This window comes from Ixodes scapularis, unplaced genomic scaffold (genome assembly GCF_016920785.2).
Source record: "Ixodes scapularis isolate PalLabHiFi unplaced genomic scaffold, ASM1692078v2 PGA_scaffold1__304_contigs__length_218370807, whole genome shotgun sequence".
Lineage (NCBI taxonomy): Eukaryota > Metazoa > Arthropoda > Arachnida > Ixodida > Ixodidae > Ixodes > Ixodes scapularis.
The window spans coordinates 184,234,661-184,260,595 of record NW_024609846.1 but is presented as its reverse complement, the minus strand read 5'-3'; the positions used below and the strand labels follow the sequence as shown (position 1 = coordinate 184,260,595).

Genomic DNA, 25,935 nt, shown 5'->3' with positions numbered 1-25,935 from the left:
AAAGAAATTCTGTTTGTGACGTCACGGACGGAAACCATTAGAGGGTGCCAACGAAACATCTTGGAGCTAATGGAAGTGGAACATAAATAGCTCTGATGACTGCCCGGTTTGGTTTTCGAGCTGCGCAAGGGCCACTGGTCCTCTCACTCGAACAGTGCTTTCAGCTCTTCATTCTGGTACCTGGGCCACAAGTTATGCCAGCAGGCTTGCAGCACCAGCTGAAGGAGTTGAAGGCCCACTTCTGGAAATACAAAGCATAAAAGAAGCCATCACTTAGAACAACAAAAATAATGAAATCATAAAAATAATTAGAGTAGAGCTTTGAAGATTCATCTCAACCACCTAGGTATTGTTAAGATAGATGTACCTTGCAGCACAGTAAGCCTGTCAAATTGCAGGCACCTCGGTCTGGTTTACAACCTGATAACTCGGAATCAAAGGACAAAAAATTGTAACAAAGCCAAGTTACAATTAGTGGCCAATCAGACAATAACCTCTCAATATTTAGAAAGCATTGACAAAGAAGATGAGCACAGCCATGCCAATCTGCTTGACTCACAATACAAAGTTAAGTGTCAGTCAACCAAATAATGCTCTTATGCCCTTGAAAACTATGGCACGGATAAAGACTGCCACCAAAAAGATACCCCGTCACCATGCTAAACCTTGCTCTACAAACGGACGTGTGAAGAGCAACCCACAAGGGCTACAAGAAAGCACCTGCCTCTCAAGAACCTTAGCTTCACCACAGAAGATGGTCTACTTTGATAAAAAGGACATAGCCTTGCAGCTATTTCAACTATCCGCTCACATGATGGGGATAGTATACCAAACATCTATATCAGATCGAAGATATAGTTTGACGGTCAAGTTGAACGAATGATTATGGAGCAAATTGTACGGAACAGAGGAGCCTGCTTTAATCTCTTGGTTAGGTGAGGTTAGGTTAGGTTAGGCGCTTCTTTAAAAAAATTAAAGAAGCACTTAACCAACTTAAGTAGCTATTGCTACTTAAATCGGCATCAGAAATCGATTCCTCGGGAACTATTGCAGACACGTCCACATTTATGACCGTAAATAGACTTTCGCAGACATTAGTTTAGTGCCCCTTTAAGAAAAAAGGAAGACAAGTCATTCGAATACAATGCTTGTACGGGTAGTGAGCTTCAAAGAAACTGCTCGAGCAGCTAAAAGGCTTTTGATCGCCTTGTAAATGTGCATAATGGTGACGGGGTATCTCATGAGAGATCATTAATGCTGGAGAAAATTGAGTATGTCGTAGAGCTGCGAGAAGAAAAAAACGAGAAGGAGGAGGAAGTGCAGAAATATCAAGCGAGCATTCGCACAACCGAGTCGGAGTTGCCGGAGTCTTTCCTTTTTCGAATGTGCTGGCGACCTTCGGAAACTCGTCAAACAAACAGCATATAATTTTTTTTTTTAAAGGCGTCCTCCTAATTGCTGTTAACTGCGGTACCTCCCTAAAAGCAGGGGGACAAAGGGGAGGCCTGGTCGCTCTGACGAAACAACAGATATTCTGTCGGCCGGTCACAAACTCCCCTCGGCTCTCCACGAGCTGGGGGGATTTGAGAACATTCGCGATGCGGAGCACGTGAGTTTAGAGCTCGATGACGTTCAATCGTGTGCTGAGAGAGAAACCTAGTCGTGCGAATACTCTATTAAGAACTCGCAAAAGGATGTTGGTCTGAACTCGAAGTTTCGATTGATCCTGCTTTGACTGCTCAAAACTGATATCGTTTTAGCGGTATAAATTAACTGAAATGAAATGTTTGTAATGGCTGTTTGACAAACTTGTGACTGCTTGTGACCGGAGGGTGCAAAAACAGATTTTAATCTCTTGCGACTGCTTAGAATTGGTAATATCACTGCACAGTTAGTAAGAAGTTGCACAAGGCTTAAAATCCGGTTTTTACCCTCACTCTGGAAAAGAGAGGATGTAGTTGTGCATGCCCTGGTGAGCGAGATTGTTTCTAACTGCTCACAGGACACTGCTGCATCTCGCCGCGCGAGACTGCGCCAACCAGGCACGTAGCCAGGATTTGTTTCAAGCAAGGGGGGGGGGGGGGGGGGGTTGCCTATGACAAAATGCTGTACGAGGGGGAGGGGGGACAGGAGGTCCCAGCAAAATGGAAGATTTCGGGGGGGCAAGCCCCATGGGCTTCCCCCCCCCCCCCCCCCCCCTTGCTACATGCCTGGCGCCAACCACGGCCGAACCCCGAGGCTGAGAGTTTCCGGCATAAGCATGGAGAGGTAGGTGCTGCTCGATCTGTGGTACCAGTGCTTGCAGAGTTCCTGTATAGGCTCCCTATGGGAGCCAGAGTTGCGTGCTCATCCCTGTAGCGCCGTCTTTCCTGCACGGCACGTTGATCCTGCTCCTCATCTGACTGAATTCGGCGAATAGCGGCGTCGCGCATTCGAGGCGCGCCCGAAAACAGGGGAACGTATGCCGGGGCGCACGCAACGTCTACTTTCCTGCACGGCGTTTGAGTCTGCTCTTCACGTGATCGGATCTCGGCGAATAGCGGCGCGGCGGCACGTGGAAAACAGATGCGCAACTCTGGCTCCCGTAGGGAGCTTATAGACCATTCCATTTAGCTCTCTCAGGGCGGCGCCATTTTGTTAGACCACAGCACCCTCTCCACACATCCGGGAAGTTCAGCAGGGTCGGCGGGGTAAAACGAGAGAGGGCTCGCACCCGGCTCTGCTAGCAGACGACAAACAGGGAGGTTGCCGTTCTCCATCTTTGGGCTCTACCGACGGGCTGTACCAAACATCGAATTCTCGCTCGTGGCTGCCGTTATGAAATGGTTCGCATTCTTGGAATATTTATGGCTACTCCAAAACCAGCCTTTAGCGCTCTGTTTGTTTTATCTCAGTAAATGATCAACTACCGTATCTTTGCCCTGTTACTTCAATAGCAGTGGAGTCAGCTGGCAACTCAACCACTGCGTCTATTGCGCCAGGAGAGCATGTTTTTATTTATTATTCCAGACTTCCACTCATTGTCGCTAAAGGCCCACACCAGTACCAACTTCGTTTAGTAAAACAGCTACAGCGACCGGATTTAACATTAAAAACGAGCGTGTTGGTAATTATACTTAAACAATCGGAAAGAATAAACACAATTTGGGACGAAAGCAGACGCTTACAACTCTTTCAACTCTCACCAACATTTATGTCGTCTCCGTTCAAACGACGGCCATCGAGCAGGTTCAGGGGAAGGAACAGAGAAGGAAAAAGGAGGGGGGGGGGGGTTGAAAGAGGAGGAGGGGAAAAACAAGTTATTCGCGGCCTTCCCTCAAGGCCTCTGGTACCTTCCGCCCAGTTCGGGACGGAGGAATTTCAACTGCCTGTTGGAAAGGGCTACATAGAGAAGCCGGAGCGACGTTAGTGAGCAAGCTCTTAATGGCGTACGATTCGGCGACTTCCTGCCAAATCTCTGCCGGTGTCCTCCCAATACGCGCGTACCTTCGCATTTGGGCGAACAACCGTCGCACGTCATACGGTGTACGACTATTGGATGCATGGAGTCGTCGGGGGGTTTGCTCTGTGATAGGCGAGTCCCTTAAGGCGATGTGCGGTGTTGTGCAAGAAGGGGATAACTGTAAAACGCGTTTTGCGAGGAACAGGAGCGGCTGGCGGTGCCCGGGAGGCGGTGATCAGCCTCTTTAGTGTATTTGCCACTAAGTCTTCAGGATACCCTGCCCTCTTTAGCCTCTCTGTTTGTAGAAGCAGGCTGTGCGCGCTGTGCATAGGAGCTGAATGGAGGAGACCGCACTGGAGTGCCGGGTGTTCCGGTATGTAGACGATTATCTGATCGTGCACCTAAAGCAGACCCCTCCCGAGTCTGTCATTCAGGCCTTCGCTTCGAGACCCATCGGACTCTCCTTCAAGAGAGAAGACCCGTCTGAAGACGGTCTCCAATACTTGGACCTGCACCTGAAGATGCACCTCGATGGGATATGCTGGGAGTTCAGATAGTGCACACAAAAGCCGGTCCGGCCTTCACGAGTGCCCACTCCAAAGCAGTAAAACGGGGTCTCGTGAACTCACTCCTAAAATCCTCTGGAACCCGGTCGTGCCCCCATCTCACCGCGCACAGCGTGCTTCTACAGACAGAGAGGCTAAAGAGGGCAGGGTACCCTGAAGACTTAGTGGCAAGGACACTAAAGAGGCTGATCACTGCCTCCCGGGCACCGCCAGCCGCTCCTGTTCCTCGTAAAAAAAATTTTGCAGTTATCCCCTACTCGCACAACACCGCACATCGCCTTAAGGGACTTGCCTCTTGCCTATCGCTTCGAGATAGGGGTAGTGTTTAGCTGCAAGCCAAAGCTTTAACAAATGTGCAGAATGGTGAATACCCCACCCTCCGTGACCCAATGCAACAAAAAGCACGGACAGCAGTTTGTTAAGTGCAGGAAGGAGGTGGTTTATACCATCCTTTTTTTCGGGTTGGGGGGGGGGGGGGTATATAGGGCAGACCGGCAGGTGCCTAAATGAGCGCCTGAGGGAACACTCGCGAGAGGTGAGCAAACCTCCCGACGACTCCATGCATCCAATAGTCGTACACCGTATAAAGTGCGACGGTTGTTCGCCCAGATACGAAGGTACGCACGTATTGGGAGGACACCGGCAGAGATTTGGCAGGGAAGTTGCCGAATCGTACGCCATTAAGAGCTCGGTCACTAACGTTGCTTCGGCTTCTCTAGCCCTTTCAGACAGGGAGATGAAATTCCTCCATCCCCAACTGGGCGGAAGGGACCAGGGGCCTTGAGGGAAGGCCGCGAATAACCTGTTTTTCCCCCTCCTCTTCTTTCAACACCCCCCCCCCCCTTTTTTTCCTTCTCTGCTCCCTCCCCTGAACCTGCTCGATGGCCGTCGTTTGAACGGAGACGAAATAAATCTCGTTGAGAGTTGAAAGAGTTGTATGCGTCTGTTTTCGTCCCGAATTTGTGTTTATTCTACCGGATTTACTTTTCGCCGGAGCGACCGAGCCCACGCTAGCGCTAAATTTAGCGCATGCGTTAGTGCACGCTGTGCCAGTGTGTTTTAGAATAACGTTTCTACACCGCAACGGAAAGGCCTAAGCACCACGTGCTTGCAACGCCACAAAGATACAGTAACACTTTTTATTTTGCACACAAAATACTGTAACTTGAGAACAAAAAAAGTTTCTTGGTTCACAGTAACATTTGAGATTTGTTTAAATATGAGAATGCAACGGAAGCAGTCGACTGGTAATGTCCACTTGCGTCGCCTAAGCAAGCGAGGTCTCGTGTACTGACCTTCGCACTCCATAACTTCGCCGAGAAACGTTTGCGCGTCGCAAGTTGCCGGCAAATGTTGTCCACCTTGTTGGGTCCTATTAAACGTTTCTGACACGCACCTCCTATAGCAGTGGTCTCAAACTCATTTGAGTCTGAGGGCCAGATATCCCATACCGGAAAGGTCAAAGGCCAACGCAACGGGAGGGGGGGGGGGGGGGGGGGAGTCAGACGATTTTAAAAATGAAAAGACCTCGTCCTCTATGCTTTTTGTAACTCACAGTTTTGCCAGTGACATGTTTAGATTTGATTGGTTTATATGACTACTTTGGGGCCTCACGTCATGTGATATCAATAATTAAAATGACACCGCCCCGCCAGCATGCTAGCATTTTTAATGGAACAAGAGAGAAATTGCACTGTCGTTTTCGTTGCTTAATTTGCTCGGAAATTCACCAAGCCCAACATGTCTCTAAAAAATCAATCAGTTAATTTGACAGTTCTTGCTTTCCTGACGATCTTTATTACAACACACTGAGCACACTGAGAAAATACTGTGATGGATCTAAACTCGACCTCGTAGCTTCATCTTTGGCAGCTACTCCTGCTGATTGAGAGTTCGCGCAGCCGAGTTGTATCCTGAAACGAATAGTTCGCGCTTGCAGCAGTAGCGTAATTGTTGTAGATTACAAAAAGCCGGGAAGCAAAAAAATAAAGCGAAACAAAGGGCAAATGAGCACAGATAAGTATAAACTATGTGAATACGTTAAAATAGCAGAACTACTTTTTGAGCGGAAATGAATCGCCGTGATGAGATCACTATGGCGCATGCCATTTCCAGCGCACAGGAACCGGAACGCGTAGCCGGTTGCCTGCGGGCCGCGTCCCAGCGAGTCGCGGGCCGCATGCTTGAGACCCCTGTCCTATAGGAATGCAATGTCGTCCTGCGTTGTAGATCGCGGTTGAGATCATGTGGTGAGGGTCTAGGACAAATCGTCGACGGTCAACTCGTCGGCGGTTCATTCGTCCAATAGGCCGATTCGTCATACGGCAATTCGCCGCAGGAAAAATCGTCGCAGATGTTAACTAGATGCAGCTTTCTAAAAGCCAAAATATACTTTTTTCCCTGACATTTTAAAGCAAATACTGCGCCATAGTAATCCCTAAAAGTGCCGCAAGGTAATTTACCCTTATGTGCCCTTCCTTGTCGAAGAGAATAACTTGCCACTTTCACCGCTTTCACGGTGCCATGCGTAGATATTTTTTAAGGGGGGGGGGGGGGGGGGGCGGGGGGCTGGCTGAGGAGGCTGGAATCTTTATGGCCAGGGGAGGGAGGGCTGAATCCCATAAGCCTCCTCCCTGTCCACGCCACTGCAGTGGGGGACGACCACTATGTTGCACACGTAACACTAAGGCGCGTGTTAAAGGGATACTGAACCGAGATTCCGAGTTAACTAAACAAGGCCGGGCGGATAGGTGGGAAGTTGCAAAACCAAAAAATACCACAAAAAAGAAGTGCGCGATTAAACCCGGCCGACGAGGCCAGGCACGTCACGACTCCCATTCTCTCTCCTCGCTACGTCCCGCCAAGCTGGTGAACCGAAGCGAGAAGGAGAGAAGCGAGGCCGCTTCTCCTCATTCTCAAATTCTCCAGGAGGACAGTTACGTCAAAGAACTCGCTTGATCGCGCCCTTCTTTTCCAAAAGTGCAGCCATCCGTTTGAGATATCGATGTACGAGGGATGTTCTGGAGTTCGTAGCATCCGGTTCAACACTTCTGCAGCCTTACTTTGCGAAATCCAAATTTCGGTTCAGTATCCCTTTAACCTACCCGGTCCACCTATTCAAGCCGCTTCGCGGTGACAGTTTGCGACGACTTGTTACAAAACGTAAGAAATAAAATTAACCAAAGGACGATCCAGAGATGACACATTTTTCAACTTGTCTCAAGGTCCTTTCCTGTCTTTGCACTCTTGAAATCTTTTTTTTTTTTTTTGTGGTTTAACGCGAGCGCTGCGCTCAGTCCAGATATAGAGTAACTGTATAGGCATTGCAGAGCTAGAGTATAGCAGTCCTTTTCCTTTTGCCGCCAACTCAGTATTGGCAGAGTTGGTAGCAAAAAGCGGGCACCAATCCCTTCCCCCCCCCTCCCTCCCTTCCTTCGCCCCCCTCCCCCTCCCCCCGAATCAAAATCCTGGCTATGTGCCTAGCTGAGAACATGGAGGCGCTGAGTCTTGTCTTGTTGGCAGCAGAAAAAAAGTGGGCACAATCCTGGGTGTCCCTCCGTAAGTTTCTCTCGAGAAGAAACGCAAACCTTTCTTGCCATTGTAAATGAGCTGAATATTGGCGACTCCAGCGAAATCAACGCTGCGTAGCTGCAACACCGAGAAGCTCAGGAGAGGAGGTCGTTTCCACTCTGTCGTCTGTTATCGCTGCTTGGTTCACGTAGGCAGCATAGAAACAAACATTGTTTCCAGTAATTATTGTTATGCTTCTACCCTGTCATTCCTACGCACTGACTAGAAGAAGGTTTCTACCGTCGAAAAATCGCTTTGCTTTCACATGTAACACCGATCTTACGCTGCAGTGAAAGAGTTTATAGTGGTCAGCGTGCTGAACGACGAAAGCAACCTCCTTTCGCCCGCCATACTGCTTGACCGGCGCGCCCCTATAGTTCGCTGGAGTCGCAAATAGCTGAGCTGCTCGGCGAGGGCGGCACCCGCTCTGGCCTTGCGCATCGAAGGGAGCCCCTAGAGTAAGTTGTAAGCAGGAATGGCGTCGCGAGCTCAAAGTGCTGGTACTGCAGAAAAAGTAGTTCCTACCTCAGTGCTGCTCCTGCTTGCACTGGAACCTCTCGTCCTTGTGGTCCAACCATGATAGAAGTAGCTGTAGTGTCTTGAAAGCCGTTGGAAACAATCTTGCTCGCCATGTCGTGTGCAGTATTGTTCCCTCGGTTCTAGAGTGGCAAGACCCAGAACTCTGAGCGGTTTCTTGCATCCTGTAACTTCTTGCAGAGCATCAAAGACAGTGGTTCAGATCTTTATGCTATCAGAAAGGCCACCGCATGCGGAACACCAGACAGAAAATGTGATTACAATGTTCGGCTTGAGTTGGAAATGCTGGTTTAACTTTGAGATGTGACACAACATGGTGCCATCTTAGCATAGGACTTGAGCATTAAAGGGGCCTTGCAATGACTTTTTTACTGTTTTTAACTTGCACCGAACTTGAGCGTACTAAACATAGTAACTTAATGAAACTTTTTTTTCCCCTCGAATTTCGCTTTATCTTAAAAGTTATAGGCAAATTAAAATTACAAAAACAAGCAAAATATAACTTCCTTCATGACGTCTTTGGCCACTTCAGTGGCCGTAAACTAGAGGAGGGGTGGTGAGCGCAGCGAGCGCTCATGGCTGCCGCACTCTGCATCGACAGCTCGAGAGGGCGCCACTAAAGCATGTTCTGGACAGGCTGTAGGAGCAGGCAGCCAATGCGTCTCGCATTGCATTTGCTGCACAATTAAACACTAATTCGGCATGACACTTCATTGGCCACAAACGACAGCAAACACGGGGTAAAGATCAGTTCAGAACAGGGGCCACTTCGCGCTGCCATACTGCGAAACGGCCAAACAGCAAGCCAAACCTGTGCCGAAGGCTTCGCAACGCTCGGAACCGGTCAAACCCTCGAGTCCCTAAATGACCGCAGTGCCACCGCATACACCCGGGACCTTTCTATGGTCGCCACTCGTTGGAGCCTGATCCTACTATTCCTCTCTAGTATGCGCCGCCTTTTTTACCGCTTGGTGGCGGGTATGTCGACGGCTCATTTCTGGTTTCCGGACTTCATAAACTGCATTTGTTTCTTTTCTGATCTAAAATACTGAACAAAAACTACTTGCATAAATATTTGAGACGGTTCTCGCCACTTATATTTTGTATTTCGACTAAACGAAGCTTTTAGCGGCTCTCACCAGTAGTAAGCCCAGGATCAAATACCTCACATTTCGTGCACTTTCGGTACCGCGGGGCGCCCCCGTAGGTGGAGGAGGTTTCCGCGTCGTCCGGTTAAAATATGACGCACTGATATTTAGTTACTCTCTCCGTACCCGCTGGCTTGCCCAAACCAGAAGAGACGTGGAAACCGCAAAAAAGGATGACGCTTAAATATGATTGCAGGGCCCCTTCAAGGTGAATGCTGGCATATTGACTTAATTCTGAGAATAATTAAAGTCTACACACTCAAGTCGGATTTATGTAAACGTGGCAAACTTGGACGACATAAACGGTAATTGAAGGTAACAATACTGGGCAGGAGACTGAGGGAGAGGAGGAAATGAGAGAGCGTGGGGACATCAGAATGCCGAGCTTTCGTTTGAATGATTAGTGAATAGATCTAAATTTAGCTGCCTTTGTCTTCATTGCACTTGTCGAACAAGCTAGAATGCGTCTGGCGTTATGCTCTTGCAGCAGAATGTGTTCGACACATGCAGTGCAGACCAATGTACCTGACTTCAGGTCTACCCACTAATCAATTCGACCAGAGCTCAGCGTTCTGACGTCCTCGCGCACTCGTCTCTTCCTCCCTCTCAGTCGCTTGGCGCATTCGACATACTGAAAGCCGAGACAGGTAAAGGACAAACACAACGTCGCCATCCAGCAAACCGCCCCAGGTCACAAGCATACTAGTAGCCCTTCCCTTGGCAAATAGCACGCGCTCGCCAGGTGGATTCTTGTGCCGCTGGTAAATCTGGAGCCGGTAAAGCGCTCGGCGAGCGGCCGTGTTTTCAGACCACGCTATTCGTAGCGGGAGCTCGCGCTGCCACTCCGATGCATGCTCTGAAGCGCGTGCCCGTAGCAGTAGAGAGCCTCTGAAACCGATCTACTAAAACTCTAGCTCCAACCGATCCGTGGGAAAGTGGCGGAGCGCGTCGAGCGAGCCACAGAAGTTCTCTGCCTTTTTCGGAGTAGTTTATTCGGAAATCACTCGCAACATTTCAGTTTCAATATTTGTGTTGGCGATGTTGTGGCAGTCACGAAACTGATTGTGCCAGTGCCACTTCGCAATAGAAAGTTACGTGGACATCTGAGGGATGCGGTACTGTTACAAGCCCCGTTACGAGCATCAAAAGTAGGCGATCCGATACAACGCGGTGCCGTCGCACAACCACGAAGACGAGCCCAAGTGCGAAACAAGCGCTCGCGATTTGCCCGGGAAAGGGGCTAAAGGTTATAGCATAGCTTAGCAAGCTTACGGCAAAAGTAACACTTCGTTCTGAACAAAGAAAAGAGTTGTGCTCACCGGCCGTTTGAAGTTTTCGTAGCCCTCTCGCTGCCAGCCAACGGTCAATGACTAGACGCGGCGTCTCCGAGATACCGTTTGACACTCTTGAACAAGGTACTAGTAACAAACGCCCATTATTAAGGTTCTTAAAAGTAAAAAAATAAGCGGCGAACGCCGGCACAAGACGACGACACCCGACGACTCGCCTCCGATGCCTCCGAGAGCAAAGTGACAGAGTTATGGACGCCCATTCAAAACAAGATATGAGCGGGAAGATTTTGGGCGATAGCTAGCGCCACCTGCCATAGGCACCCTGTTTCGGTTTCGGTTTCAAAACCGAAAAAGATAAAATCGCTTTATCGGATACAAATAGTACTTAAAACCACTAAAATCATCGGAACCTGAATTTGAAAGGTAGATTGGAGATAATGCTGCCTATCGCTTTGATATAAAATCTTTTTTTTTTGTTGTTGCAAATGAATTTTTGAACATATTTATTTTTGCACGTGATTAGGGATGCCGCGAACCACCCTAGGTTCGATTTCGTAAAGTTTCGATATTTTCGACCCGAACTGATGCTCGAATTCGAACCGAGGTTTGAATTAAAAAAATTCGCAACTTTCCTAAATCGCGGGGTTTCGAAATCAAAAAGTTTGAAGCTTTCACGGTTTCTAAAAGTAGGGGTCGACTATTTCGAATTTTTGTTTACTTGAGGTTCGATAAATTTGAAGATTTCGAACTTCCCTAATTTGAAATTTGAGAGATTCGAACGTTTCGAATTGCTTTAGATCTAATATTCGAAAAATCGAGCGTTTCGAATTTTTAAAGACAAAGGTCGATAAATTCGAAGATTTCGATTTTCTTTCTACATAAAGTTCGAAAAGGTCCAAGGTTTCGATTCTCTTTCAGGGCTAAATTTAAAAAAAAAGAACAAAAAAAAAACTTTGAGGGTTTTGAATTTTTTTGATGTCCAAGTGCGCAAAGTTCGAAGTCGGGTTTTCATGTTCCGCCACCAGTTTCAGTTTCAAATAACGTTTTCACGCCACACTGGTTTTCACGAAATCAGGTTTAGAAAAGTTCGGGTGTGATATTTAGACTGAGCGAAGTTGGTCAGGCAATTAAATGACACAACGAGTGTCCGGATGTGCTGGAATATTTGCCAGTGCAGAGTGACGTGTGACGATAGATCAGTAATTGTGACCGCCAGCCCGGGGTGGTCATTAACGTGCATCACGAAGTAGCGATCCTACGAACGCACTGTTTAACGATACTCATCCAGTTCGAAACGGCCGGGGGCAGGCAGGTGGTTGAGGCTCAGAAAAACCTCGAAGTGATCTGGCAAACTGCCCCCCTACCCCCTTGAGCGCTGGTAGTAATCCGATCGAACGCCGCCCAAGTGACGCTGGCATATAGTAAGTTTAGTTTGTACATGATGCAAAATCCTGAGACTGGGAATGAAATTTTGAAGAAAAAGTGTAAGAAGGTAGAAAGAAGGGGACAGGACAACGCCTCAAACTCAGCTCTGGGAATGAAATTTGAAAGAAAAAGTGTCAAAAGGCAGAAAAAAAAGGGGACAGGACAAAGTCGCAAACTCAGCTCAGGACAACGTCTCAAACTCAACTCAGCTGAAAACTCAGCTCAGGACAACGTCTCAAACTCAACTCAGCTGAGTTTGAGACGTTGTCCTGTCCTTTTTTTTTCTTTCTTCTTACACTATTTCTTGCGAATTTCATTCCCAGTCTCGGTATTTTGCATCATGATCAACATACACCAGCTCGCCTGCACCTTGACAATTTTTTTGTTTGTAATTGCTTTGGAGGTTTATTTTCCGGGACGGAAGAAACGCCGAGCAAAAAGCACAGAAGCTGATGCGACTTGAGGTCGAGGAGCGTTCTACAATACCAGTGGCGTCGGAAGAGGAAAAACGGGGGGGGGGGGGGGGGGGGGGGGCTCCAGTCCCTCCCCCCCCCCCCCCTCCCAGATATTTCGGACTGTTAAAGGAAACAATACAGGGAAAGAGGGCATGGTCTAGCTTATTTTAATCTGAAATTATTTATGCATATGTATAGCTACTGTCGCTCTTCACTGCATAAAAGATCGCGTAGATGGTCATTGTTAGAAACTCGTTGTCAGAAGGCACTACTCGTCACATGCTCGGTGGCTCGGAAGTTCAAAGCTATGTCTTTTCGACCTAAATAACTGTGACATTGGTAAAAAATAATCAATAAATAAACATAACAATAAATGCAAAAATAAAAAGCTGGAGAGAAAAAAGAACTATCAAGAACCAGCCGGAAGTGTTGTATTCTTGCATATTCAAAGGCCCAGAACTATGAAACAAGTTTCTCCCACCAAAATGTGTACAGGCCAAAAGAAACACGTCCCAAAAACGTAAATTGATAAAAAAAATTTTTTTTTTTTTTGTGACGTGCTGAATTTGAATCATTTTAGAAATCTTCCCCCATGAGTTAATTTGTTCCTCAACGGGGGAAAAAAATAAATACATTATTTTGTAACCTGCAAACGGTAATGATATGTACTGTCTCTGGTGTTAATTTAACTGCGATACCTCAAACAATGTAGGCGAAAAAAATTACCAAGTTTAGGGCATAATTGCCCGTAGGTACATGTGTGGATATTTCTTCGAAACTCGTCTTGAACAACAATAATCACATCTTAAGACGGCACCTACCTAGGCTATACATAGACCATTCTTAAAAAGTTTAACATCTCTACCATAAATAGCTTCGGCTATAGCGCGCTTCAAATATGGCACGAACGACAATTGTCAAAAACACGTCGTCCTTCCTCGCTCCTTGGGGAATCTATTTCTTTAAAACCAAGCATGCCAGATGATTGAAATGAACGGCATTGTCTTTCGCAAGGAATGCGGCACCGCATGTAAAAGTGCGAGAAAAAAAAATTACGAATGTACCTCACTGCTTGAATCCAAATGAAACCACCCGCCAGTCTTTCACGAACTTCGAACTTTTACCCTAAAAGCTCGAAGTTCGTCAAACCTTTGACGTTTCAGGAATCGAAAGTTCGACAATTTTTGAATTCTGTAGATTATTAAGTTCAAAAGTTCGAAAAATTTTCGAATTTCTTAGCGTAGGAAGTTTGAAAGTTCGGAAAGCTTCGAACTTTTTAGTGGAAGAAGGTCGAAAGTTCGAAAATCATCGATTTTTTAGTCTATCAAGGTCGAAAGTTCGACAAGCATCGAATTTTGCCGGGTAATAAGTTCGAAATTTCGGAAAGCGTCGAACTTCTTAGTTTAATAAGTTCGAAAATTCGACTTCCGTCGAATTTCTCGATATGGTAAGTTCGAAAATTCGAAATCTTTTGAACCACTTGAATCGATCATCGGAACTTCGTTCGAAAAAAGTTCGCGGCATACCTACACGGGATTAAATATAAAGATGGACGACTTTAATTCACAATATGATTGAATTTGTTTATGTGCCTAAATCTTGTCACTTTACCTGTTGATATTTCACGTACAGTTTACGCCATATGGAAATAAAAGGGCACGGCGAGATTGGTGCGTTTTCCACCCATCGGAAGATATCACGCCAGCTCGTTGTCCTTTTTGAGCATTGCACGGCGATCCGGTACGCGAACAGTTAGAAAGCAGTCCGCCAGTGCCGTAGCCAGGAAATGTTTTCAGGGGATGCTTTCCTTTGCCCAAACCATTCAAAGGTAAAAAAACAAAATCAAGAAAGAGGAAAAGAAATCCCGCAAACACAATTTTAGTTGCTATTTTTCTGTTTCTCAGAAGACAAGAATTCAACCTTTTTTATTTCGTCCCTCCGATCTTTAAAGAGGGGAACTTTACTGTGGAACAACGAAAACACGCAATCATAAAATATAATAATGCGCTTTGAACAAAAAAGTCTAGACAGGCTCACAAAATATTCCGGTGCGTTCACTTCTCTGCGGAACACTGGGGTATCCAATGACTGAAAACTACGTAAGAGTGCCAAAGAATAGCGAAGTTTAGAATACGATTACACATAAAAACTCCAATGCGCACCGACCGGGGCAACGAGCAAGTGAAACGTCACGCTCATTGTTCCTGCGCACAGTTTTCAGAAATGGTTGTGTTGTGGTTATGTTTCGGGTTTTTTCTGTTATTTCGTTGCTGTTTCACGAGAAAGTGGCAGAGAAAAGTACCAGTTTCTATCGTTTTGTGGGGTCTAAACATTTAGTGGAAGCCGCGGTCGGTCGATCGAAAGAAGCGAGAGGACCCTTTCGGAGCTGTCTTGGATGTTCCCGTGAATGTTCAAAAGCGCAACCCCTATACTCCGTTCACCCTTAGTGGAGACTAGAAGCTCCGCCTTCAGCGCGAGCTTTCTGCCCTTGCTGGCACAAGTCCGAACGCGCAGGCGCGCGCAAACAAAGCACAGCGGAAGCCAGCGAGCTCGCGCTGAAGGCGGAAAGCTTGTGGTCTGAGCTAAGAACGGAGTAGCAAGCGCTCCGGAAAAGTTGAAGCTCTCAGGTATGGCTTCCGTCTTCGGAGTCTCGAGACCGAACGTTCCGCCTCAGCGGCGCTAACGGGCATGGTGGCCAGGATTTGCAGCAGGCGGTTGACATTAGAATACAAGACCTGGGGACCAAGGCAAGTTGTCTCTACCGGTGACACGCGCTAAGCGGTGCGGTCCCTTCACATCTGTGTCCAAACCAGAACTTCCTCAGACAGTTTGTTTAATAAAACGAATGCTCCGCACAGGCTGGTGGTTGGCCCAACCCGAGGATTGCGACATTGAAACCGACGTCGTTGGTATGACATTGCTCTCGCCTAGGGAGACGATGCTGCCTGACGTGAATGTGCCGAATCTGTTGGAGACGTTGATGGCACGCTTGAAGTTGTAGGTCAATAATCATTCTTTAAAAAAGCGTCAAGCGACAGCTTTGGCTATTGAATTAATTTTTGAGAGTCTATATACGTAAAGGAACTTTCACGACTCACGTGTTGAACGCAAGATTATAAACATTACCCACTGCAGCGATTAAAGAAGTAACCTAGGTACGCTTTGAAACCAAAAGAATTATGAGCATTCTAAACTGCTTCTACGGTGCATATGCTGCCGCTTTTCTCTCCCGCTTCTTTTTTTTTTACATTTTGGTATGCTTCCAAAACAAATAAACGACGGGACGAAAAAAAAAAAAGGAAAGCTAAGCTGTTTGTCATTTTGTCGTCCTGTTTGTAGGGTTGTAGGGTTTGCAAAGTCAAAGTATTGCTATTCTGAAATTTTGTTTCGCTGCCCTGATAGTGGCGTGGAGTCCTTGAGGCTCAAAGAGTAGGGGAACTTTAGTCAAGCCGCCTGCCTTCTCCGAGGAGAGGCCAGCGTCCTTCGAGGTCAGGATTTCGCGGCTTATGTGACGTCAGGAGCGGAGTCATCCGCACCTGCGAGCCCGAAGAAAGGCTTAGGTTGCTAATAACACTGTCGAGTTTGGCGAGAGCTCTTCGGAAAGCCGGAGCCGGACTTCTATTTCTCACGCTCACGCAGTCCACGGACAGTGTTGTCATCTTCGTTTTGCTTTGGAATGTTCCGGCCCCTCGCCGTAGTGGGTTGTCGAACAGAAAGAGAAGCACATAGGACTTTTAATGCCTTCACACACACAAAAAAAAAAAAACTGACAATGGAAAAGGGAAAGGGGGAAAGAGGAACACCATGCAATTTCGAAGGTGTTTCGACCCTTGAACATGACCTGGCTATGCCACTGTCTGGTTTATCAGCGCGGCCAACCAGCGCACCCCGACGAGCTGCCACCTTGAGCATGCGTTTCTTCGCGGCAACAGCGTCGTATTTACACGTACCGTATGTCGGATTCCCATTCGGTACCTTTTCGTTCCCGTGGTTTGGACCCGCTTCAAAACAACGATTCGGGGTAGTGGTTAGCAGATCAAAAACAAACAAATGTTGGGGGATAACGAATGCAGACCAGCATTTATTTTGTCCAAAATCTCACACCAATGTGACAAAACACAAATCACATTATCGGGTTTGTCGAAACTAGCTGCTTGGCAGATTTTCCGGAGTGGTGTCAAACGACTGTGGTGATTCCGCCGGAATGCTTCGATGAAATCGATATTCCACAGCGACCTCTTTCTGACAGATGGCCAGTCTGTTCGCCGAGTCAAGAAACTGACACCGAAGAAAGCGGACGAAGCCTAATTACACAACGTACGCGTTTGAAATTGTAGCGCATTTCACAGAACCTTTACAAACAATGCAAAAATTCAGTTCCACTTTCATCACGTACCGCTACTATCGTTTACCTAGCCGAAACGCTCCAGATTAAAATTTCTGGCCGGCTTGGTTAAAATGTTTCATTGGGTCCACCGTTCCCGTACATTCGATGGCGCTTGTTTCGACCGGGAACGGCTGCCATTACGTACGACTAGCATATGATAAAATATAGCACACACATGAGGTCATCCTTAATTCTAAAGGCCCGTTCACACGATGCATTTTTCTCGCGCATCTAGTGTCGCGAAACGTAGTTTCGCGAAATGGTCGCGCCGTTTGAACGAGTCCGAAAAGGATGAGCGTCCTTTTCGGACTCGTTCAGACGGCGCAACCATTTCGCGAAACTACGTTTCGCGACGCTAGATGCGCGAGAAAAATGCATCGTGTGAACGGGCCTTAATTAACTCTACCTTTGGCGCGTCAAGGAGATTCCCGCTTGTGCCGGCACCTCACCACCACCACCACCATCGGCTGTTAGGCCTATGGGCCCGAGCTCGCTAGACGGATAGGCCTAACGGCGGTAGCACATCCTCGGAGCAGTCCACGTCCACAATCGCCCAGTAAGCGCACGAACGTTAAATACGCACACCAGCACGGGAAAACGTGGACAGCAGACGACACGCGGCAAGAACGGCAGGTTCAGTTCGCAGAAATGAGCGCCTCGAGCACCACACTGGCCCCAGCTGGGGCCGAATTCCGTTCCCGTACATTCGATGGCACTTGTTTCGACCGGGAACGGCTGCCTTAACGTACGACTAGCACATGATAAAATATAGCACACACATGAGGTCATCGTTAATTCTAATTAACTCTACCTTTGGCGCGTCATGGAGATTCCCGCTTGTGCCGGCACCCCACCACCACCACCGGCTGTTAGGCCTATGGGCCCGGGCTCGTTAGACAAATAGGCCTAACGGCGATAACACATCCTCGGAGCAGTCCACGTCCACGCGCACAATCGCCCAGTCGAGCGCACGAACGTTAAAAATGCACACCAGCACGGAAAAACGTGTACAGCAGACGACACGCGGCAAGAACGGCAGATTCAGATCGCAGAAGTGAGCGCCTCGAGCACCACACTGGCCCCAGCTGCCCCGAATTCCCGAATGGGGTGCTCGCGCGTGGGCTTCTGGGTAGTCACCGCTGTCGGGCAGCGCTCTCCGGGCTCGTTGACGACGCGAATAGAGCATTCTCAGCGGCGGCGTGCAATGTTCGCGCTCGTCGCTACGAGTGCACAAAAATTAAGAAAGCTGCCACGCGCCACCGACCTCTGCGCACCCGAACTCGTATGAACCAAGAAAACGCAACCTACGTATCCATCCGTGGATCGCGCCGTGTTTATTTACTTTTTTTCTGCTGTGGCTTGGAATCGGGAAGAAATCTGGCCCCGCCAGGTACCGACGCAGGTATTTCCAGAGAGGGGAGGTTAGCGTATTAGATGTCTTTTGAACCCCCCCCCCCCCCCACCCTTTCCCTTTGTTTTCCCGCCCTAAATTTTTACACATGCACAAATCAAGAGGAAGTCAGAACATCTGGACAGACCGCCCCCCCCCCCCCCCTCCCCCCTCCCTCTTAATCCGCCACTGGGCCCCGCCAACGGCTCGCTTATCCTTTTGAGGTCGCGTGAAAGCTTTCTCGAGAGGCCGTTGGCTGTGTTTTTCGTGAAAACCCAGGGAGATGCAGGCGCACATTTTTCGGTCCTGTTCAGACGGCGCATTCATTTCACGAAACTCGTTTCGCGAGTCAAGATGCGCCAGAAAAATGCATCGTGTGAAAAGGCCTTTAAACAACACACAATGGTTGCACTATACTTGAGTTTGCCCGAAAAGAGCTGGATTGTCTTCTGCTTCCCCATAGTACCCTCAACTTTTGAGTATTCGCCAGATTGAGCGAAAAGTTCGTATTTTGTGATTGGTTTTTCAGTAGTGTAATATTTGTTGTTCGAGAGCGTCGGGATTTTGGACAAAAACCAGCCCCAAAACGTCTTGGACCCATTATAACGTCCTCTTCCACGACGGGAAACCTGTTGGTGCCAGAGCCGGGACTGAGCGGCACGGGGGAAACGCCGGCTGCGTCAATGGCGGCCGATCTCCCGCAGACGGGTGGACGGATGGGAGTATTTTCAACTGGAGGGTTGTCATACAAGAACTCCAGTTTAAGATGGGAGTAAAATCAGGTGTTGTCGCTTTTACACCTCGTCTCTTAGCGACCAGAGTAAAGTGGTGGTTTCTAGTTTTTATATTCCCAATTGCGGGAGTGAATGCTTTAGGCTTGGGAGTTTAATCGGTATCTTATTCTTTAAAACCCCCATCCGGGCTACTTTTCGTTTACAGTGCAAAACATTTAAAGCGAGCCAAACGAATTTAAGCCTTACGGAGACAGAACCTTGATGAAATTTCTTGGCAACCAACCGTGAACTTGATGCTGTTTGCCCTGTTTGCTGCCCACTTTGTCGAAAATTCGTAAACGTGCCGAATTCAAAGATGGATTGTTTCTAACATACCGTTCCTTACTTTTTGACGGTGCAGGCCATCTTTCGCGATATCAAGACGGCCCGGATTTTGCACCGTCCGAGTTTGTTTACGCAGTCCCGAATACGGCAATGTCCCGTGCCCTCGCGCGGTACGCCGGACGGCAAAGTGACGGACGCGATAAGCTTGAATAAATTAAGCGATCAAGGAGAGTAAAATTAGCTGATATTGTAGTGAGTGCGCAGGCGAGCTGGTGGAAATTAACCATTCTGATGTTAGCCTGAGACTGAGGCAGGAAAAGAGGAAGTTTCAAAGTAGAAGAAAAAGGAACAGTCGAGGATACGTCTCTAGTAAAAGGAACAGTCGAGACGTATCCTCGACTGTTCCTTTTTCTTCTACTTTGAAACTTCCTCTTTTCCTGCCTCAGTGTCAGGCTAACATCAGAATGGTTAAAATCAGCTGTTTGTAGTGACCGGGCCTCATAAACGGAGCTCACAAGCTCCGCACAAGGTGGATGGTTGGGTCGGTATCCAAGCTGGTAACCATTACTTTCCTTACATAACACTGTGTGACTCTGCTTTGAAAGCAGACCCCTTTTTTAGTTGCTTGCAAGACGCGATACCGAAGTGACGATGAAGTGACTCCGAGTCGATGGTAAGAACCGATGCGGCGTCGGCGGTCTATCCATCCCTGAAGGTATAAAAACGAACGAGGTCCTCTGTATCCTAGACATTGACTTTTGTTAATCCTCCAGGTCGTTCTCAGCCATTTCGAAGAAAATGTGCACGCGAAGCGACGACAGAAAGACACGTTCAGATTGGGGAAGGACGGAACAACGCCACCAGAGAACACACGCAAACGCATAGACCGGGAGACAAGCCACGCCTGGCGCGGACGACGGAGAGACAGTCCCGGAGCCACCAAAAGTGCTTCGAGGGATTCCCGCGAGGGCGCGCCACGATCGTGGCCAAACTCTGAAAAAGGTCAATTGCCGACGGGGTTATGATGTGGCTTGCAAGGAGCTCTTTTGCATTACTTCATGAAGTGAGTTGTGTTTAGTGTGACTCATTATTTCTTTATCACATGCCTCGTATGTGGTGATGTGGCAATTCTTTTAAGTGAAAAAAGTGTAAATGTGTTGAGTAAACATGATAAGCTGTAAATCATGTAATAATAATATAGGAATATGCAATACCATATATGATTTTTGTACAATTTACAAGTTCTGATATGTGTATTGAACACATTCCAATGAAATGTTCACTGGGGTCTATACTTCATTTCACCCTTCGTCCGAGCGCGGCGGACGCTACCAGCCAATCCTGCGTCGAGAGAGCGTCATGTGACCTTGTATTCCACATAACCACAACGTCGCATGATACTCTCCCGGCGCCAGATTGGCTGGGGTGGCCCAGCATCCACTGGGCCACCCCAGCAGGTGGCCATTTCATGCCAAGCACCCTTTACCAAAAGCGTTAGCAAGCACCCTTTATGAAGGGTGCTTGCTTGAACGCCATAAGGGTGTTAGCACAGGGACAAACTGATTTACACCCTTAAGTGTGTAAAAACTTTTACTGTGTACTCAAGGCTTCTCTTTCCCATTAGTGCCAGTAAGCTTGTGTAAAGTGAAAAATATTGTAACTGAAGAGTAGAGAGTTTTAGTAGATCGCCCCCATGACTCCGATAACGATACCCGATACTCCGCCACCGCCTCCCTTGCGCATGCATAGTATCGCTATCGGGGCTATCGGGGGTATCGGAACGATCTACTAAAACTCTCTATTGTTGCACTGTCCCTTCACCTAAAGTTACTTCTTTTAATTTTTTTTACTGCTGCACTACCGGGGGATCTTAATGGTGGGACAACACACCATCCTTGAACCCACGACGACTGGAATGGTGGTCGCAACCAGCGTCGTAAGACTTAGTACACAAAAAGTTCAATAAATATTGAGCAGCCTTGCAGCAGCTTCACGTGTCATTACTATGTAAAAGTTTCTGGGGTTGAGTTCTCAAGCTTGACCTCCCGAAACTCTTGACAGTCTTCTGAGGAACACCTAAATTTTCTGGCAGTCTGTGATAAATTATGTATTAAGTGTATAACTACAGCCACTTTCGGCCAGTGACTGGCCGGAAGTCAATGGCTAGTGGCTGGCCAAACGTGAATGGCCAGTGGCTGGCCGAAGGTGACTGCCCAAAGGTGAATGGCAAGTCACTGGCCTAAAGTGAATGACCAGTCACTGGCCAAATGTGAATGGCCAGTCATGGCCAAAGGTGAATGGCCAGTCTCTGGCCTAAAGTGAATGACCAGCCACTGGACAAAGGTGAATGGCCAGTCACTGGCCTAAAGTGAATGGCCAGCGACTGACATAAAGTGAATGGCAAGTCACCAGACGAGGACGAAACACTGCTATTGCCGAGCATTTTGGCACAGCTTGGGCCATCGAAAATCTGGTTGGCACACTTGCCAGCGATGGCCCATTCACAACGTGCTGCTTGGGTACGCTCTAAGAAAAAGTGAGCACCCCCCTAGTCATCATGCGTTTTGACGGCTGTAACTACCCCACAGGCTTACTTAATTACCCACTGGGTTCGAGCCATTGAGCGTTACCACCCTGTTGGCAAGTGACAAGCATGGGGTAGTCACGTTTTATAAACTCTTGAATTGAACATTCACGTGCATGCAGTCGTTCACTAGTAAAAGTCACTTCAAAAATCTCAAAAAGTTCTTGAAACTTTGTTTTCTTTGTGCGTTGGTTACCATTTATTCAAATTTGAACCGGTCGAAACAAGCGTGTGGCTCAGTTCGCCTAAACTGGCAGAAAACAAACATGCCAAAGAGTACAGGCAACCTTGGTAGGCACCTACTAAAACCCGAGACAGATAAAAAGTATCGCGGTTGTCCTTTTTGGTTCCGTCGCGGGTTTTACCATGTACTGCTAGTAAACAGCTGGCAGCTGGCGTTGTGCTTGAGCAATTTAACCAAATCTCTAGAAAAGCACAGGAAGCTACGCACAGGCGTGAGTTGACTGCAATGTTCGCCGGACGAAATACTCTTGTCTTTTATTGTGCAGTTCAGTAAAGAGCGCGCTCTCATTAAAGGTGTGATCGGTCAGTTCTGCGTGCAGATCAGTTGCAAATGGCCCCCTCGGTTCCGCCGAACTTGCACACCTGTCATACCCAATTTTCTTGCTTTCAAGTGCAGTGAAGTATGAAGCATTGAACATCACGACTGAGGCCGGACAGGACGAACGTACACAGATATCTGGGATCATGCCTGTGTATTTGAGTATTTCTCTGTCTTGGGATATATGATTCACCTTCACTGGCTCATTTCGCACATTTCATCAAGCATACTCGATAAAAAATGCTTCAAACAAGTTTGTGTCCTCCAAGGTGGAGTACTTTGAAGGGGACTAGGATTTCAGGCCTTTCGGCACGCGTTCCTTTTACCTATATAAAGGATTCCAAGTAAATTTCCAAAAATAAGGCGTTGGCAAACATACACGTGCTATTCGGTTTAGATTCTTGTTTTTTGTTTTTTTTTAGAAAACGTATTGTTGGAGAAGCCAGCAGGTGCAGCGCAGAGAACTATGTTCTCGGCGTTCTTTGATGCTTGAGGCCGGTTCAGACACTTGCGTTTGAATGCGTTTGACAGAGTTGCGTCGAGAACCGAAAGCGACTCACCGGCACATCTGTGCTTCGTATGACGCGTGGAATCCAATTCAAGGAATCGTCTTGGCACGCGATATAAGCAGCAGGGATGTCCTGGTTTATCGCTGCCGCAACGCAGTCAAACGCAGCTGTCTGAACCAGGCTTCAGATAATTTAGCATACGTATTTCGCGTTCGCTGTAGGTGAAGGCACGGGCCCGAAAACGGCAATTCTGCACTGTGTCTTGGCGCGAGCGCGAGCGGATAGAACGCATATTTGAAAGACACGCGCTTGAGCAGAAACAATTGTAGCGAAAAGAAGAAAACCGAAACAACGCTTCGGGGAGGACCGGCGGACGGGCTTCGCTAGAATCACCTGCGCGCGCTCAGTGTACTCAGCATTTACTCCACCGCCGCTGAAGTCATTCGGATATGTAAAAAGAGAAAAGAAAATGCATCAGCGTGTTCAGAAAGTTGTGATTGCAGAAATTGGTTTCGATATTTAATACAATTAATTAAACAGGCTTCTGTATACTTGAAGTGTAAGCAAGCGAGAAAACGAAACTGATCAAAACGTGACGTGTAGCGACAATTCAATTTGATTTATAACCTGTAGTTCACATTTGCAATTGATTACATTAGAGATACTAGCGCTTTTATAAGGGAAGTAGAGGAAAAATATTATATACGGATAAATCTGGCACAGTCTTTTCGTATTTATGCAAAATATGACAGTGGTCACCATCCTAATCGGTCACAGAAAATACAGCAGTATATAAGCTGGTGGTGTCGACTAGTTGTGTGTATACGAATGTAGAGTGTCAATATCTCATGTTGTACCTTGTGCTGTGTGTGAACGCGTTCATGTATAATATTGTATGGTGCCTGTATGTCGCGTATGTTGAAGTGTGGTGTGGAGCAATGACTGTTGGTTTCTTTTGTCTTAGTTTGAGCGCTGTCCGTTAGGTGGCACGTGTCGCCGCCCAATTCAAGGAGTCGCGCGTTTATGTGTCTACTTATTTGAGTGAAAAACATGGAGGCGCTCCATGGCTCCACGGAGCAGCCACAAAGGGTTCGGTTCTCGGCCTCTCGTCCCAGTGGGATCAGTCCCATAGCCAGTTGAATGGGTGTTCTGTGCGGTGAATAGTGCGTGCACAGACGTGGTGGGGATTACCAGGGACTTGAAAGAGGATAACGAACGCTAACAGGTGAGCAGGAGCGTTGAACGATCGGAACCGACGTCGCTTGAATCGGTGATGCCTCGCCTCGCCGCTGTCAACCGAAAACGCCGGATCACTTGCGGCAAGCACAGCAAGCAGATTCTCTGTTCAATAGGGACATCATTTCATTTGTCGCTATACGATTCCCTCTTTGAATGTTTTCTGGCCGCGAAGTAAATGCAGCCGGCCGCGCGAAAGCAGTCGGGACAAACCCCCTACTCGTAATAGGTGCGGTGCCGGTGCTTCGGGGCGCGTTTTGGAGTGCTTTATTGCGCACGGAAGGCAGCGAACGGGCGTGCGCACTTGAGAATGTATTTTAGCAAAAAGCAGTCCAGCTCGCTAGGCCTTACTCGTATTGCTCCACTGTCGCTTGCCAGCCGCCATGTTGCTTTTGGGGGTGCTCACTGTGACTACCTGTTAATTGCACGCCGCGTGACTACCCATGGGGTCTTTAGTATTACTAAGCGGGGGGTAGCGATATCTGTGATGGCTTCTGACTACCCCAAATGTTGTACCCTACGACTACCCTTTTGTTGAGAGTGTAGGAACCACCTGTTGGCTACATTTTATTGCAGGAACAACATGCTACCCCCTCTCTACTTACAAGTTAGGAGACTGGGAAAAGAATGTGTGGTCCATAATGCAGCCATCATTCCGTGGCAATGCCGCAACACCCCATGGTCTACGATACGAGCCAAAGGCACGGGAGGAGTGTGCGAAGACCCCACAGGTTAACATTTTCAAATGTGGACTCGTTGTTTCGCCAAAAACCCCTGGCTCGGCTGCTCCCCTGATGGCGTACTGTGTTCGAGGGGGCACGACCAGGCAAATTGATCGAAATCAAATGTCCCAAGAAGGGAGAGGTGATGACTGCAAAGGCACTCTTGACCACCTGTGATTTTCTGGAGACTGACGAAGCTGGCACCTACAGCCAAAAGAAGCGCCACACCTTCTATGGGCAGATGCAACTGGGGATGGTTCTTCTTGATGTGAAGAACTGTGATCTTGTTATTTATGCTAGCATGGATGATTCAATCGAGGTCATATGCGTGGATTTCGATGCAACCTTCGTTTGGCCTCTCCTGACAACCGTAAAGAAAATTTATTGTGCGTGTACTTCCAGTGCTATGTTTGTGGGTAGAGTTAAATACACGACTAGTCTGACACTTGGTGCGGCAGCTAGTGTACTGTGTTGGACCGCTAGAGTGCAGTACTTTTCTTTGTTGTTTTTAGAGTGGACTAAAAGACAGTTTCCTTTTGTTTTTCTTTTTGCCATTTTTTTGTGAGCAGTAGCATATTTGCAGTGAAGCAAAAGTTTTGCCTTGTTAAATATGTTTCCTGTTGGCTTTGTCTCAAGAGTTTGGTCACCTGCATTCTGTAGTAGGAAAGTATCTGTGCGAGTACAGTTAGAAAGAAACTTGGCGCTTATTTCTACTTTGAGGTCAAAATACAGAATTCGCTCAATACTGTCCTTTTGGAGGCTCTCAAACTTCTCGTCATTTCTTTGGATTGATTGTTCATCAGTATTTATTTCTCCTAACTTCAGAAGGAACTGTTGATGCAGTATTCGTAAAACCCCATCCTCTACATGAAGGCGTATGCATGTGCTTGTTATGTGATAAAATAATTATTTATGAGATATACTACTAGCTCAATTACGTTCATGCTATAATTTAAAACTAATGTAAATGTTCTACGCTCGTCACCATCTCAAGAAAAACGAAGTTTTGTGGTCATATGCTGTTCCAAGTTTTTTCTAGGTTGAACTTTAAA

At 47.5% G+C, this 25,935-nt stretch overlaps 1 pseudogene; it reads left to right on the top strand.

The window, feature by feature from the left end:
- LOC115323457 overlaps positions 1–25,735 on the top strand; it is a 60,069-nt pseudogene extending 34,334 nt beyond the window's left edge.
- Positions 25,736–25,935: the final 200 nt, after the last annotated feature.